Raw genomic sequence first — 16,056 nt, 5'->3', positions numbered from 1 at the left:
CTTTGTGATCAGAGGAGAGGAGATAATGGATATCCATTCTTAGAATTAAAAGACAAATGATCTATAGGCAATATTTTCAAAATCTACAACAATAGGTAACTATTTTTTGGAATTCCCATTAAATAATTAAAAACTAATAAAGAAATTTAATATGACAGTTTCAGGATGAAATACAGACTCTGGTGGGCACAGGATAACTTAGCCACTTTATAGAAGGAAACTCAAATTCTTAATTTGTTTCCTGTTGTATATCATCCATGTGAAAATATGCAAGGTATTTTGTTTTTCTTGTTTTTTTATGAAACATACCTCTAAATATATATGGTTAGACATACACCAATGTATAATTATAAATACAGATGATATTTTAAAATATCCCACTTTTAAATATAATTAGCTTCATCTGCATAATATGTAGGGAATTTATGTATTATAATACATTTTACCTCAACAAGTTGGAATATTTTCCTTAGAAAACAGAAATATCATATTTCTTTTCCTTTCTCTGCATTCATATATCATTATAACTATTTTACCTAGTAAGATCTCAAACATATTAAATACTACCTTAACTAAAATAAACAATTTTTATTTATAACAAGCACAAGAAAAAAATAGAAAACAGAAAACCAGGTTGAAACGTTCTCTCCTTGAGCACAGATTTCATATTTATAAAACATAAGCCAAAACCAGAAATATTAACATCATCTAAAGATATTTTAGTTTCCTGTTATTCCATTCTATAATGTGTAAGAATAAGAAGTAAGGATAAATTAAAGAAATGTAAAATGACCAACATTTTATGGTTTTACTTTTTCAGAAATACTTCAGGTTTCTGCAGGTTGATCATTATTTAATTCAATTTAATAATAATCTAATATTTTATTTATTTATTTTTAAATATTTATTTATTTGTGAAAGAGAGAGAGAGCACACAAGCAGGGGGAAGTGGCAGGCAGAGGGAAAAGGAGAAGCAAGCTCCCCACTGAGTAAGGAGCCTGATGTGGTACTCAGTTCCAGGACCCTGTAATCATGACCTGAGCCTCAGGCAGCTGCTTAACTGACTGAGCCACGCAGGGGCCCCATAATCTAATATTTTAAAGTTAACTAAGGATCTTTATCTTAAACATAAAACCAATGAAAAAAATATAAAAATAAATCCTGAGAAGTAAAACCCTAATCTTGTAAACAACAGCAACTACAATATAGTATTACATCATTTTTACATGGTGGTAGAAATCAGGAAGACAGAGCTATTTTAAATGAAAATTATTAAATCAGGATAATTAGTTCAAAGATTCACCCTGATAGGTATATTACATGAACTTCTTCACGTTAATTTTATTTCTCTATCTTTTAAAAACTTTTAAATCATGTCTAAGTTTTTGTTTGTATGTGTGTGTGTGTGTGTGTGTAAAGTAATAACCTATACCTTTTTGTCCATCTAGTATTCTAATAAGGCCATATTTAAATTTTCAATTGCAGTTTAGAGAAAAACAAAAACAAAATGTTATTCATATTTAAAGTATTAAAAAGTTTCTTTTTCTTTTTTTAAATTAACTTTTACTTGGACTAGATATTCCTAGAATGATGTGACATATCTAAATAAATTACATATTTTAATAAAATAAGTTCATCTTTAAAATTGCCTGACTAGGAAAGACCTATATGCAGTCAGCCCACTTTGAAACACAGAATCAGATTGACAGAGGACTGCAATAACCATTCAAAGCAATAATTCAAGTCCCTGACAATTCTATCAAGACCATATGATTAGAAAGAATGGAGGAGGATGTCCTAAATTGAACAGATTTTCTTGAAAACAAATAAGGCAGAAATTCTTCTCATGAGGACTTTCCCATTGTTTTAATGGGTCTTTTGTGGTAGGCAGAATAGTGGCTCCCTAAAGATTCCACAAGCTAATCCTTGGAACTTATGAATATATTACCTTTCATGGCAAAGGAGACTTTATAGATGTGATCAAGTTGAGGATTTTATTTTATTATTTTTTAAAGATTTATTTGAAAGAGAGAGAGAGAGATTGAGTGAGGGGAGGAGCAGAGAGAAAGGGAGAGAGAATCTCAAGCAGACTCCCCTCTGAGCGGGGAGCCTGATGCAGGGCTTGATCCCATGACCCTGAGATCATGACCTGCTGAAATCAAGAGTCAGTCACTTAATAGACTGAACCACCCAGGTGCCCCAAGTTGAGGATTTTAAAATGAGGCCCGCTGTAACCACAGGTTTCCTTGTAAGTGGGAGAAAGGAAGAGGGAGATTTAGAGCCAAAAAGGAGATGCAATGGCTGAGCAGATTTTGGGGTGATATGGTTGCTTTGACTTTGAAGATGGAAGGACCTTGAGTCAAGGAATAAAGGCAGCCTCCAGAAGTTAGAAAAGACACAAACCTCCAAAAGGAAGACAGCCCTACCAACACAATGATTTTAGCCTCATAAAACACATTCCAGACTTCTGACCTTTAGAACTGTAAGAAAATAAATTTATATTGTTTTAGTGAGCTAAACAAAAAAACAAGTGAATAGTTTAAAATAATCACAATACTAGTCGGCATCATGAACTTAATCTCAAACAAGTATGAATGGAGGGCAACTAATTAAAAACAAAATATGGCCACTTAATATGACAAAAGACATAGTCTGTAATTAAGATCTGTAAGTTGGGCTTGTTAAACTTTCATATATTTGTTAGAGCTGCAATATGCTTTTAAACTATAATTGGTGCTTATAAGTTTAGGAAATATTAACATATCCTATAATTTGATAGACCAAAAATGTGGTGCTTAACAAATTGTTGTATTGTGATTCAGGGCAGAATGCATCCATTTTTAATAGTGTACCAGTGACATGCCATTAAATTACAAATATGTAGTTATAACCCATAGTAATGTACTTCGGATTACTGGGCTCAAACCTTATTGTGTAGATAAAGGGAGATACCCGTTATCAATGCTGTGGGTACAAATAAAGGCAAAAATCATAGAATCATTTATTCTTTAATTCTGTTATCTCCATAAACATTTTATGACACCTTGTTGTTAGAACACTTTAACAATAATCTTATTACATGTTGAAAATAATATGGCAAGTAATTTAATTTTGGTAAATTAAGGTCATGGTATTTTTATTAAATAAGGATAAAAGATGAATCTCTTGTGGAATAAGATCTATTTAGCACATAATTCAGTTGCAAATATCTGCTTATTTTGTATTAATTGGAAGACTGAACATTTGAAAAACATTGTAGTTTCATTTAGATTTTATTTGCAACATATTATGTGTAATGCATGTGGGACTTCTCAAATGTTTTTAAAGGAATAGATACTCATAGTAAAAGAAATTTATACCTAAGGAAACAAAATACTATTTTTGACTATAGTAATTATTTTCATAATCAACATTTGTTCAATCAAATACAATATTGAATGCAAGCTAATGAGTGTGTCATGAGGAGACAACCATACACAATGTATATCAGTGTTTATGTAGTCCACAAATCCAGAGAGGTGCAGTGTATGGTCATCTATGAAAATAGTATCCCCTATATTGTGCAACATGTCCTTGCTTCATTATTATACAAAAATGGCATTTAAAATTTTATATTTTGTTATCATGTAGTCATGCCCATTTTTTAAAAGATTTTATTTATTTACTTGACAGAGTACAGAGAGAGAGAGAGAGAGAGAGAGAGAGACAGAGCACAATAGTTTGATATTTTTTATACTGATCTTGTTTAACACCAAAGTACTTATTCCCTAACTTACTTAAACAATGCAATAATTTATCTATGTTTCCCTAAATTATTTGTGTAATGATGACTTTTTTTGCAACATTTATATATATTTTTTGGTTTATGTTGTATTGGGTTTAATGAAAATGCTCTGGGATTTCACTATAAATTTAGGTGCTTCCTTTGGTTTTCTGAAAGGCAGTTTAACTTTTTATTTCTATATACCTTAGAGATGGTCTTTTGCTTTCTTTTTAAAATTATCAATATCAACTAAATTTATTTCATCATAGTGGTTTTTGGTATTTTCAGATCCTGTTTTGTTTTGTTTTACTCTGTGTATGGAAACACTAAGGGAAAATGGAACTTCATTATCAGATGTGTGTTCTCGGTTATTTTTCACTTGACCTTGAGCTCTGCCATCTTTTTTTTTATAGGCAGTTTTCTCTGTTTTGTTTGGCTTATCATCAGCCTGTACAATATTCACTTTTAAAATGGATTCTCTCTCTACGTAGAAAATGTTCACTTACATCACGTTCTAATCTGCATCATATCTACTTAGAACAACAGGAAGATTTCCAGTTTTCCTGTTTCAAGTAACTCTTTCTAGTATTTTGGAGCATTTGTATTTGCTATAAAACAATTGCAGATTGTCTCCTGTTTTGTTTAGGATTTGTTTAACCTTATAAAGAGACTTGTAGCTTAATGGCACTTATATTAAAGAAACAATATGCTGTGTATGCTTTCAATATACCAGGCACTCTTCTAGGCACTTTATTTTTTTTAAGTTGTTACTTAAATTCCAGTTAGTGAACATACAATGCAGTATTAGTTTCAGGTGTAGAATTTAGTGATTCCAGCACATACATTCAGTACCCACTGCTCATCCCAACGGGTGTACTCTTCAATCCTCATCACTTGTTTCACCCATTCCCCCCGCCCACCTTCCTTCTAGTAGCCATCAGTTTGTTCTCTATAGTTAAGTCTGTTTCTTGATTTGTCTCTTCTTTTTCCTTTTGCTTGTTTGTTTCTTAAATTCCACGTGTGAGAGAAGTCATATGGTATTTGTCTTTCTCTCACTGACTTATTTTGCTTAGCATAATACTCTTTAGCTCCGTCTGTGTCACTGCAGATGGCAAGACTTCATTCTTTTTTATGCCTGAATAATATTCCATGTATATTCCTCTTCTTTATCCATTGATCAGTCTGTGGACACTTGGGCTGTTTTCATAACTTGGCTAGTGTAGATAATGCTGCATCAAGGTGCACCTTATTTTTATCTTTATTTTATTTTATTTTGATTTTTGATTTTTGATTTTGATTTTTTAAATTTTTTTCTGGATCAACCATGACTTAGCTGGCCAAGAGCTAAGTGAGAGCAGCTGTGCAGATCATGGTGCAGATTTTTAAAACTTATACCGTATGCCTGCATTCTGAGATACTTTTACTCCATTGATTAGGCGATAAATTTGAAAAAAATAGTATAGCCAATGGCAAGAGCAGGTTTCAAACCCAAATCTAACTGGAATTACCAACTTTGCTGTATATAATACAGATTTTTATTTAAGATATCATAGATTAAATATTGCTCTTTCTCAGTCTCTTTCTCCTTCACTTTCTCTTCCTGTGTGTGTGTATGTGTGTGTGCATGGACACATGTGAGTTAGCACAGACTTTATGAAAAACATAGGGAGGACTAACTTTTGGATTGAGAGTGGGGAATAATTTGCATTTTAGCAAATGAAGTTAACTCTATATTACTCAAAATAATTGGAAATCAGCAAGCACCACTATAACATAATGCTATCGTGGCAAATACAAGGGTGGGACAAATAGTTGAAACTGTGTCTACCAAGAATTAGTACATCCAGGGGTCTGTTATATTGTTAAAATGTATGGCATCATAATTGTCATTTGTTATTGCTAAATGTTTTGATAGATGATGCAGTTCCTTACTCATTTATCTTACTGTTTTATTTTAAATCATCTAACTTTTTATCAAGATGAAGAAAAAAAGCCCTCCAATTAAGAGAGTTTTGAGAAACTATATTAGAAAGATATAATATTTAGTATTCTGAGGCCTCTTCGTTTACACATTCTTTCTCCTATTCCAGAATATGTACCACTTATAGGCCAGGAAGTTATTTATTTTTTATCCAATGCACCTGGCAGGATATCTGTTAATAGAATTGGCTCCTTAAACATTTAATAAAAATTAAATTGAATAGTAAGTACACATAAATAGTTTAGCTTAATTTAATCATGTTCCCATATTGTTGATAGATATATACTTTCAATCTGGACTGTATGTCATTTTTTTGTCAGGTTTCATAAATAAATTAACAAAGTACTGACATAAAACAAAAGCGGTGGTGTGCTCCTAAGTTAGCTATAAAGAAACTTTTTAAATGACAAAGTTTGGTTTCGAGGCAATTTTCCCTTCTCTTTTGAACCTTTAACACCGTACTCATAAAGACTTGGTATAGTGTTGAGCATGAACCTTATGAAGCGATAACATCTATCTACTAAATGTGCTACACTGTTCTAATTGAAAACAATATTCAGCAATACCATTAAGGTAATTGGAAGCTCTATTGTAAATTAACAACTTTAAGAAAACTAATTTTCCAGATAGGACTGCATGGGTAATGCAGGCAAATATGTACCTAATAATTGTGATTTTAAAAGTATGCTTACTCTCTAGAGGAACATTTTAAGACTTAATATTTTCTAATTGTTACTTCCATTTAACTTTTCAATAGTTGAAGCTATTTGTCTCTTAAAATCACGTTGACTTTAGACCACATAGTTTATAGTGCATCAATTGCTTATTTTCTTCTAGATTAAAATTGTGTTGTAATACTTTTGAGTTGTATATATTGTGCTTTGTGCCAGAGATGTTTTTAAAACAGGCAAGAAAAAATAGATACCTAAAAAGGTAAAATGTCTAACTTTGAAAGACAGATATATATAAGAAACAAAGTATAGCAACAGTAGTTAATGTAAATTATCATTCAAAAAACAGAAAAAAAGTATAGGAACAAAAACGACAGTACTATATTTGTAATATCCATATGTCCACTCTTTTTGGTAAATTTGATTAATCATCACGAGTAAATCGTCTGTATTATTTACTGCTATTCTAAAATTCAAATATAGCAAAGGTAACACTGTAGAAGTGCGGTCACATTCATCAGTTGTACCTACACATAAGCTATTCTATATAATCAGTGCTGTGTCACTGTTTTCTGTAAGAATCACAATTTTAGGTGCATGCCTATTGAAGTCACATAGTATAAATCACACTGAAGTAATGATAGAGAAGGAGCAATATGGGAAATAAATAAACGTGGGAGTAATCCCAGTCTTTTGTTTGGGAGGCCTTTTATGAATTCCCATACTAAAGTAGATAAACCTGCTAACTCCTCCATTGTACTAAGTAATTCCCCAAATCTAAGTCTCAGTAGACATCATTGTAATTGTTTTACCACTTTCTGTTCTGGTCTCTATGCTCTTTATTTGGAGACATAATTTCTGCTTTACCTACCATCTAACGTACCACCTGGCACAAAGTATATACAAAATAAATACTAGATAAATGCAGAATTAAATAGGTGGATTTAACCAACTTTTCATTGAAAGTTACCAAATTTCTTTAAGCCTTGAATATTTTACAGGGATAGTTAACACATGCCTATCAAAACTTCCTAAATATAGAGTTGTTATAATTTAATGCAAGTATTTGCTTACATGTTCCCCTAGTCTGGCCTATGAACTCATCCAGGGAAGGGAGCTCTTATCTACCTTTATGGCTCCGAAGCCCAACTCTATCCATCTAATACTAAATCTAGATAAACTTTTAATGAACTATGAATAAACATAAACCTGGAGGCAGGCCAAGAAGAATTGTTCAGAACATCTTTTTATTCACTTCATTACAATATGACCTTATAAATCTTTGATAAGATGGGAAGATGAAGGCATTTCCTTCCTTGCTTCCTTTCTTCCTTTCTTCTTTATTGTTTATCCTATTAATTTGTATAAATTAACATACATATGTCCGACTTTCAGTTTCATCTTGGATCCTGATCTTGTGATCATGAGATTGAGCTCCATGCTCAGCACAGAGTCTGCTTGGGGCTCTCCTTCCCTCTCCCTCTCTGCCCCCACCCCCTGGTGTGCACTCTCTCTCTCTCAAATAAATAAATAAGTAAATCTTTAGAAACACAAAAACCAAAAAAAAAAAAGAAAGAAAAGAAACAACCCTGTGCATTGCATAAAACAAAAACAGTGACAGTGAACATGGCGGGTATTATTTAACCTGAAGATTGACTCCTGTCCTTGTTTGTTTGCAAACTAGTGTAGAGAATTAGACTATTTCTATGTTTGCTACAACTGTGAGAACTTGCCTTGATTGATATTGTGAATCAACATTGGTGTTTACTTTATCCATTTAAATAACAGGATCAACATGGTATCAGGTCACCAAATAACTTTTCAAAAACTTCTTTGAGTGACAAAAGACTCAATGATGTATGAAGCAAAATTAGGGAAGATACTTTACTCAAAATTCCTTTTAGTAGTAACTAAAAAGTCAGTTGTATTATGTTTTGTTTTTGCCCAAGAAAGACTTTTAATTGTGTTTCTGCAGGAACATAAGAAAAGTAAATATACAAAGAATAGTATAACCTGAACTATGGGTAAAAAATATTTAAAAATCACAATTTCTTATAAAGTTTCTTAAGCTTGATTCATATTTAATAATTATGGAAATTAATCATTGATTTTTAAAAAAATTCTATTTGAATAACTGAAGTGAAAACAGCTCTATTCCTTGCTGTCATATTGATTAAAATATACTTGTGAACCTCAGTGGGGCTTTTGAATATTATAGATCACACTCATTTTGGTCAGTGATCTATCACAGATGATTGGTATTAAGAACCCAGCTGTGCCCTCTACTTATATTTTCAACAGTTTTTTTTTCTCCATGATAATTCAGAAAACCATAGATGAATCTCTGGTTGTTCATCAGTCACACTGGATAATTGTCATAAGTATCCCAATTACGGAAACAGAATTAGAAACAAAGAAACAAAACAAGATTTTATTTTTTTTAAAGATTTTATTTATTTATTTGACAGAGAGAGAGACATAGCGAGAGAGAACACAAGCAGGGGGAGTGGGAGAGGGAGAAGTAGACTTCCCTCTGAGCAGGGAGCCCGATGCGGGGCTCAATCCCAGGACCCTGGGATCATGACCTGAGCCAAAGGCAGACGCTTAACGACTGAGCCACCCAGGCGCCCCACAAAAAAAAAAAGATTTTAACAAAAAACAAAAGAAGAAAAGAATTTGTAAAGAAAAAAAATTCATCCATCTAGAAGTCAGAATCTCTACCTACAACTCTGACCTAGCCTCAAATGTGAAAAATAACCAACACACACATACACAGACATGCATTCTAATCCTAGAGCATCTTTTTTCAAAATTTTTAAAATTTTATTACATTATGTTAATCACCATACATTACATAATTAGTTTTTGATGTAGTGTCAGTTTCTTAGAGTTAGGATCACACCTCTCTATAAAACAATTTCCTACAAGCTTTGTCCAACACTTTTTAGTTCAAGTCCTCTGAGAGGTGCCAAAATGTGATTAGATATACTATACATTTATTAGGGAGCTGCCTTTCAGAGAAAGTGGAGAGGGAGCCTGGAATGGTGGGAGAGCTGTTAGTCAGGCGTAAAGATCTGACATTGAATGAAGGTGAGAGGGATGGAAAGAGCGTTGGGTGAATGCTTGATTTATTGCTCTGCAGTTCTAAGGGAAGTTTCAGCAAGGCCAATAAGGAATCCTTGAGCCAATTCACCATTAGAAGATCTGGCATTTCCCAGGAACAGGATTGCTTTACTCTCCCTGCCACACTCAGCCAGAGATGGGCGCAACCTGTAAGAAATAAGCCTTCAGCAGAAATGTAGTGATGGACTTCCAGAGCATAGGATAAGGGTCAGTTATATTTTCCACACTCAGAGATCTGAGGGGTTCCTTCTTATGGCTGCCTTACTCACCTTTTGCCAAGATTTGCCTAAACTCATTCTAAGACTCAGACATTAATCCTCTGTATTTTCTGAAATAGGGCCACCAAAAATCCATCTTCAACTGTATCTCATGGCAGGATAGGAAATACAGTTGTAGGCTCAAATACAGGCACACAAATGAATGTAAATTATTATTAAGTGGAAGCGTTTGGGGCCAAGAGTCAGACTTCTCTCAGGTTATTATGAACTTATGTGTACTTTTCTGCAACAAATTGACAGCAGATTAAATGATCTGCCACAGATTTGTAAAACTTAGTGTCTGTAATTTTCTCTGAATTTCCAATTACCCTGAACATTTTCAAGAGGAAGTATAAACCATTTTGACCAGTTATGAATCTCATTGATTAGATAATAATAGAGCTATTTTCCCAGCAGACAAATTCTGCAAAGTACATATGGAAGTAGACTGACCAACATACGAATCCTTTGGAAGTACAGGAATTTCTAGAAGCAAACATAGATAAATTGGTAGAGACATTCTTTATAGTCTATTCCCCAAATATTAACTAGTTTGGGGGAAAAAAAAAGGCAAATTGAAAAAAAAAATTGTTGGGCTGATGAAGTCGCAAACAAAATGTTTTGTTCTGAAAAGTCTGTTTGGGTTTTAGGTGACCTGTTGTTCCATTGTCATTTATTTATATTTCAAGAGCAATTGAAGGCAATTGCAACAGTATGAAAAGCTGACTAGCAAAATTCATGGACAAATCAACAAAATTAGCAGATCGTTGTGAAGGATGTGACCAAACTGATAGAAATAGAGAGGCTAAGTTAATGCATGTGAAATTTTTTATTTCAACTTAAAACATTGGGAAGATGATGTAAGACTTTCAAGAATAAGGGAGGTTTAATGTAAATAACAGAGGAAAATCAAAGAGTTAATAGATTTTCAGTTCTTCTTGGATCATGTCATTCCACTGAGCAGGAAGGTCAGCAAAGTCAAGTGCACCAATAATCCTATTAAAGAACTTCTCCAAAGTATGCTGAAAAAGAACTGGCAATCATACTATTATCATTAGATATATGAAGGGCAGCTGAAAGAAAGCAGACTTCAATTTAGCCACTCAGATTTCTAGAGAGGGAGGCCCCTTTTTCCACTGCAAAATTGCAGTTCATCAAATCTATTTTCTCAAGGACAGTGAAGCTACCACTATTATATTGCATGAAGCAAACTATGTTGCAAATCCTTTCTCTTTCAGAATTGTTTATGCTGATGGTTATGCTGTTTAGGCTGATGGTTTATTTTTCTATTTGAAAACTTATCTGTGCTTTTAGATCTATTTCATTTTTTCTTATTCACAGATTAGTCACATTAGTGTGATCACTTAAGTCATTTGAAATGTGTTATCTTTAGATCATCAAATAATATGTATCTAAAACCTTCTCTTCTTTACAAAGATAGCTCAGATGATATTCACTTTCCCATTGCAACTTCAGATCTATTCTATCTTTGAAAAGTAAAAATGAGAATCAATTGAATTTGTCATCAATTTTGTTTTAATTGTTCTAATTTGTTTGATATAATTTGTCTGATACATAATTCTTCATAGGTAGAGTTCCATAACATTCCCTATCTTATCATCCTCAATATCCCCTTAAGGGAAGTTGGTGTTCAGACTAACAGTGATTTTCTTCTGCAGAGGTCTTTGAATCAATATTTACAAAACCATAGTTTTCCTAATTAAGAAAACTGGGATGTTTTACAATAGGATTTTTGTTAATCTCCAGTATTTTTTTCTTTTCTTTTTTCTCTTTTCTTTCTGCATTATTCTTGTTCTTGTTCTTGTTTCTCTCTCTTTCTAGCCATGAAACAAATTTGACTTGGTATTCTTTATCCCTAGGTTCATGTGAATTCTGTATATTGATAATCTTACATTTTGTTCTATTTCTCTTGAGTATTCTAGAGTGGATTCTCTATTTATGACTGCTTTATAAATAAGCCCACAAATCAAGCAGGCAAAGTCCAGCTGTTTCCAACCTGGGCAGCGTATCTAGGTACCATCTCTTTGTCACTATCTTTCATGTGGCTGATAATATTGTTCAGGCTTACTGGACCCCAGGCTTCCACCATATCCCATTGAATTATTTCTTATATATCTGAGCCATGCCTCACTTGTTAAGTCCTTACAAAATCTAGCCATATTAGCTTCTCTTGACTCTCTCCTCTGACGATAGGAAGAGAAAATGTCACTTATTTATAGTAAATTTAATTCAAGATATATTAAAATTCTTCCAGATCAAACACGGTTTTCGCTGTCTTTCTTATTCCTAGAGTACAGGAGCAATAGAAAGAGAAATGGAATTCTTAGGGGAGGGAAGAAGAAGCTAAAATCTTCGGAGCCACATGAAACTCTGGCACAAGAACAGAAATCTGCTCTGAGAGTTGGTGAAATACTTAAGGGGAATCTGCATTACGTATCAAAAAGTATCAAAGGTGCTCTACTAATAAGAATCCCAAAAATTACTCCAAGGTACACATTAATTGGGAAAGATCTTACCTTTCGCAGATCTGCAAAGCATTCCGAGACTCCTTTAAAAAATAAACTCTCGGGGTGCCTGGGTGGCTCAGTCAGTTGAGCGGCTGCCTTCGGCTCAGGTCGTGATCCCAGAGTCCTGGGATCGAGCCCCACGTCGGGCTCCTTCCTCAGCGGGGAGCCTGCTTCTTCCTCTCCCTCTGCCTGCCATTCCCCCTGCTTGTGCTCTCCCTCTCTCTCTCTCTATCAAATAAATAAATAAAATCTTTAAAAAAATTTAAATAAAATAAACTCTGACATTAGTCACTTTCTGATGACTCAATGCTAATTAAAAACCATCCAAGAAAAATTTTCTGCATTCCTGTTATAAATAATCTTGCCAAGTTCTTCTAATGATTTCCACCATTATAAAGTATCAGGATTTAAGGTCTAGAATGTGCATTTCACTGCAAGAAACTATCTGTACTAGACAATGATGCCACAGACCAAAATTTCTTCTATACACTGGGTTCTGCAACTTTATTCTTTTGGTCATAATAAATGTTTCCATGATCATTTTTGGCCATTTTACTTGTAGGAGAGATTATGCTACTATGCCATGGACCTTAGTTGCACATGTTCTGGTCAAGCTGAATGTCCCAGACTAATGGCTTCCAAGTATATGAAAAGGCTACTGACTGGCCCAGAATGTGTTTGCATCCCCATGCGTTATATACATGACACTTACAAAATTGATTACTATTCAGTATGTTGACCTGGCCATTTTGTTATTAGCAGCTGTATTCTGCATTAGAAGATAACAGATATTTTAAAATCTCATTCAGTGGCTTTTTAGAAAATCAAGCTACCTAACATTCTGTCATTTTTCTTTGAGAATAGAACTAACTTGCCCTATTTGAGTACAGTGCCACAATGCAAATTAAATAAAGGTAAATAAATAATCCATCCAGGTTTTTACACTTCATTTTTTGAAATTTTTTTTTTTTTTAGGGGAGAGAGGGGCAAAGAGAAGGAGAGAGAGAATCTTAAGCAGGCTCCATGCCCAGCGTGGAGCTGAACTGGGGGCTCAGTCTCACAACCCCGAGATCATGACCTGAGCCAAGAGCAAGAGTCCGACACTTAACCGACTGAGCCACCCAGGCACCCCCAGATTTTTACACTTTAAAAGCATGATCATTACTGAATGAATTTAGAAAATAATTTCCAGGGCGCCTGGGTGGCTCAGTTGGTTAAGCGACTGCCTTCGGCTCAGGTCATGATCCTGGAGTCCCGGGATCAAGTCCCGCATTAGGCTCCCTGCTCAGCGGGGAGTCTGCTTCTCCCTCTGACCTTCCTCCTTCTCATGCTCTCTGTCTCTCATTCTCTTTCTCTCAAATAAATAAATAAAATCTTTAAAAAAAAGAAAATAATTTCCACTGTAGGAAATTGATATAGATGCTGAATATGTGTACATAGGTTCATCGGTATACATCAAGGTTATGACTTCTATCAATATTCCCACCAGACAGACTACCACGTAGTAAACGTAAAAGTTCTAGCCAAACAAAAAGGTATTATGGGGGGGGGGGGGGCATACCTAAGCTGTAAAATACGACCATTGAAAAGTGGAAAATTAGTTTTATGGTTGGAAACCACTGTGTGTATGCAGTAATGACACCCGCAGACAGGTTTCTGGGAAGGCAATCTCATTAGCATAATTGGGCCTTAGCTTACTCAAGTAACAAATATCAAATCATTTTTACTAGGAAAAGTATGTATTTTTAAAATCTCATTTCTTAAAATTTGAAATACAAAAATGGACTTATTCCATATCTAAAAATGGAGTTTTACCATGTCCCCTGCATGCAGTTACTTACTAACAAATGTTCAACAGTGTCAGTAAATTTTCATTCAGGATCATTTTCTCCTTAGTACTATATAAAACTGCAATCCCTGCTTTTGCTTACTCAGTTTCATGTAATCAGGTTTTATGTTGACTGTAGCAACAGGCCTCATAAGACCATATTCTTGAAAACTAGAACTGGAATGAGATTTTGTATGAGAAGCCATTGAGAACAATCACATATGCTATAACTACTCCAAAGATCCAGAAGAAATAACAAAAACAAAGCTACTTTTGTTGTTGTTGTTGTTGTTGTTGTTGTTGTACTTTACATACCTGTGACTTCGATTTCCTTCACCTATTTTACTATGCCTCAACCCTTGCCTCTGGGGACCACCTATCTATTTTCTGTTATCTATGAGCTTGTTTTTTTTTTAATTCCACATAAAAGTGAGATCATATGTGGAGATACTTGCCTTTGTCTGACTTCATTTATCAAAATGCCCTCAAGTTCCATCCATTTGTCACAAATGCCAAGAATTCATTCTTTTTCTGGCTGAGTAGTATTCTATTATTATGATGTACATACCACATTTTCTTTATCCATTGATCCATTGATGGGCCCTTAGGTTGTTTCCACATCTTGGCTATTGTGAATAATGCTGCAATAAACATTGGGTTGCATCTGCCTTTTCAAATTAATATTTTCATTTTCTTTGGATAAATATCCAGAAGTGGAATTGCTGTATCATATGGTAGTTCTATTTTTAATCTTTTAAGGAATCTCCATACTGTTGTCCATAGTGACTGGACAAATTTACATTCCAACCAAGAGTGTACATGGGTTACCTTTTCTCCACATCCTTGCTAACACTTGTTATTTCTTATCTTTTTGATAATTCTAACAGGTGTGAGGTGATCTCTTATTGGGGTTTCTTTTTTTTTTTTTAAAGATTTTATTTATTGGGGCGCCTGGGTGGCTCAGTTGGTTGGGCGACTGCCTTCGGCTCAGGTCATGATCCTGGAGTCCCGGGATCGAGTCCCGCATCGGGCTCCCTGCTCAGCGGGGAGTCTGCATCTCCCTCTGACCCTCCCCCCTCTCATGCTCTCTCTCTCTATCTCATTCTCTCTCTCAAATAAATAAATAAATAAAATCTTTTTTTTTTTTTTAAAGATTTTATTTATTTATTTGAGACAGAGAGAATGAGAGAGAGCACATGAGAGGGGGGAGGGTCAGAGGGAGAAGCAGGCTCCCTGCCGAGCAGGGAGCCCGATGCGGGACCCGATCCCAGGACTCCAGGATCATGACCTGAGCTGAAAGCAGTCGCTTAACCAACTGAGCCACCCAGGCGCCCCTCTTATTGGGGTTTCGATTTGCATTTCTTTGATGATTATTGATGTTGAACATATTGTGTCTGTTGACCATCTGTATGTCTTTGGAAAAAAAGTCTATTCAGATCCTTTGCCCATTTTCCAACTTGTATTTTTTGCTATTAAATTATATCAGTTCTTTATATATTTTGGATATTAACCCCTTATCAGATATATGACTTGCCCCATTGTTTCTCCCATCTTCTCTGTGATTTTTGATATCAGGATTAGAGTTAAATTGGAAAATTTACAATTGTCATTTTATTCCAGTTATTTTTGAATAATTAGTAATTTTACCCAGAAATTGTATTAGGAAATTTTAAATAGAACTTTGAAGCATGACTGAGATATGCAATGTCAAAAGTTCAGAAATAGTAGAGGAGAGGTTAAACCAATGAATTACCAAAGTAGTGATTAGTAAACATTTATTGGGCACACAGCAAAAAGCTCATGAACTAAGGGCCCTCAAACCAAAGCATGGAATGAGGTTCAGGATATATATTGTTATACAACAGGATATATATATATATATATATATATATATATATATATATA

The sequence above is a fragment of the Mirounga leonina genome, unplaced genomic scaffold (genome assembly GCF_011800145.1).
Source record: "Mirounga leonina isolate KUSES-001 unplaced genomic scaffold, KU_Mleo_1.0 Mir_127, whole genome shotgun sequence".
Taxonomy (NCBI): domain Eukaryota; kingdom Metazoa; phylum Chordata; class Mammalia; order Carnivora; family Phocidae; genus Mirounga; species Mirounga leonina.
The sequence above is the reverse complement of the archived record's forward strand: the minus strand, read 5'-3'. Positions refer to the sequence as shown.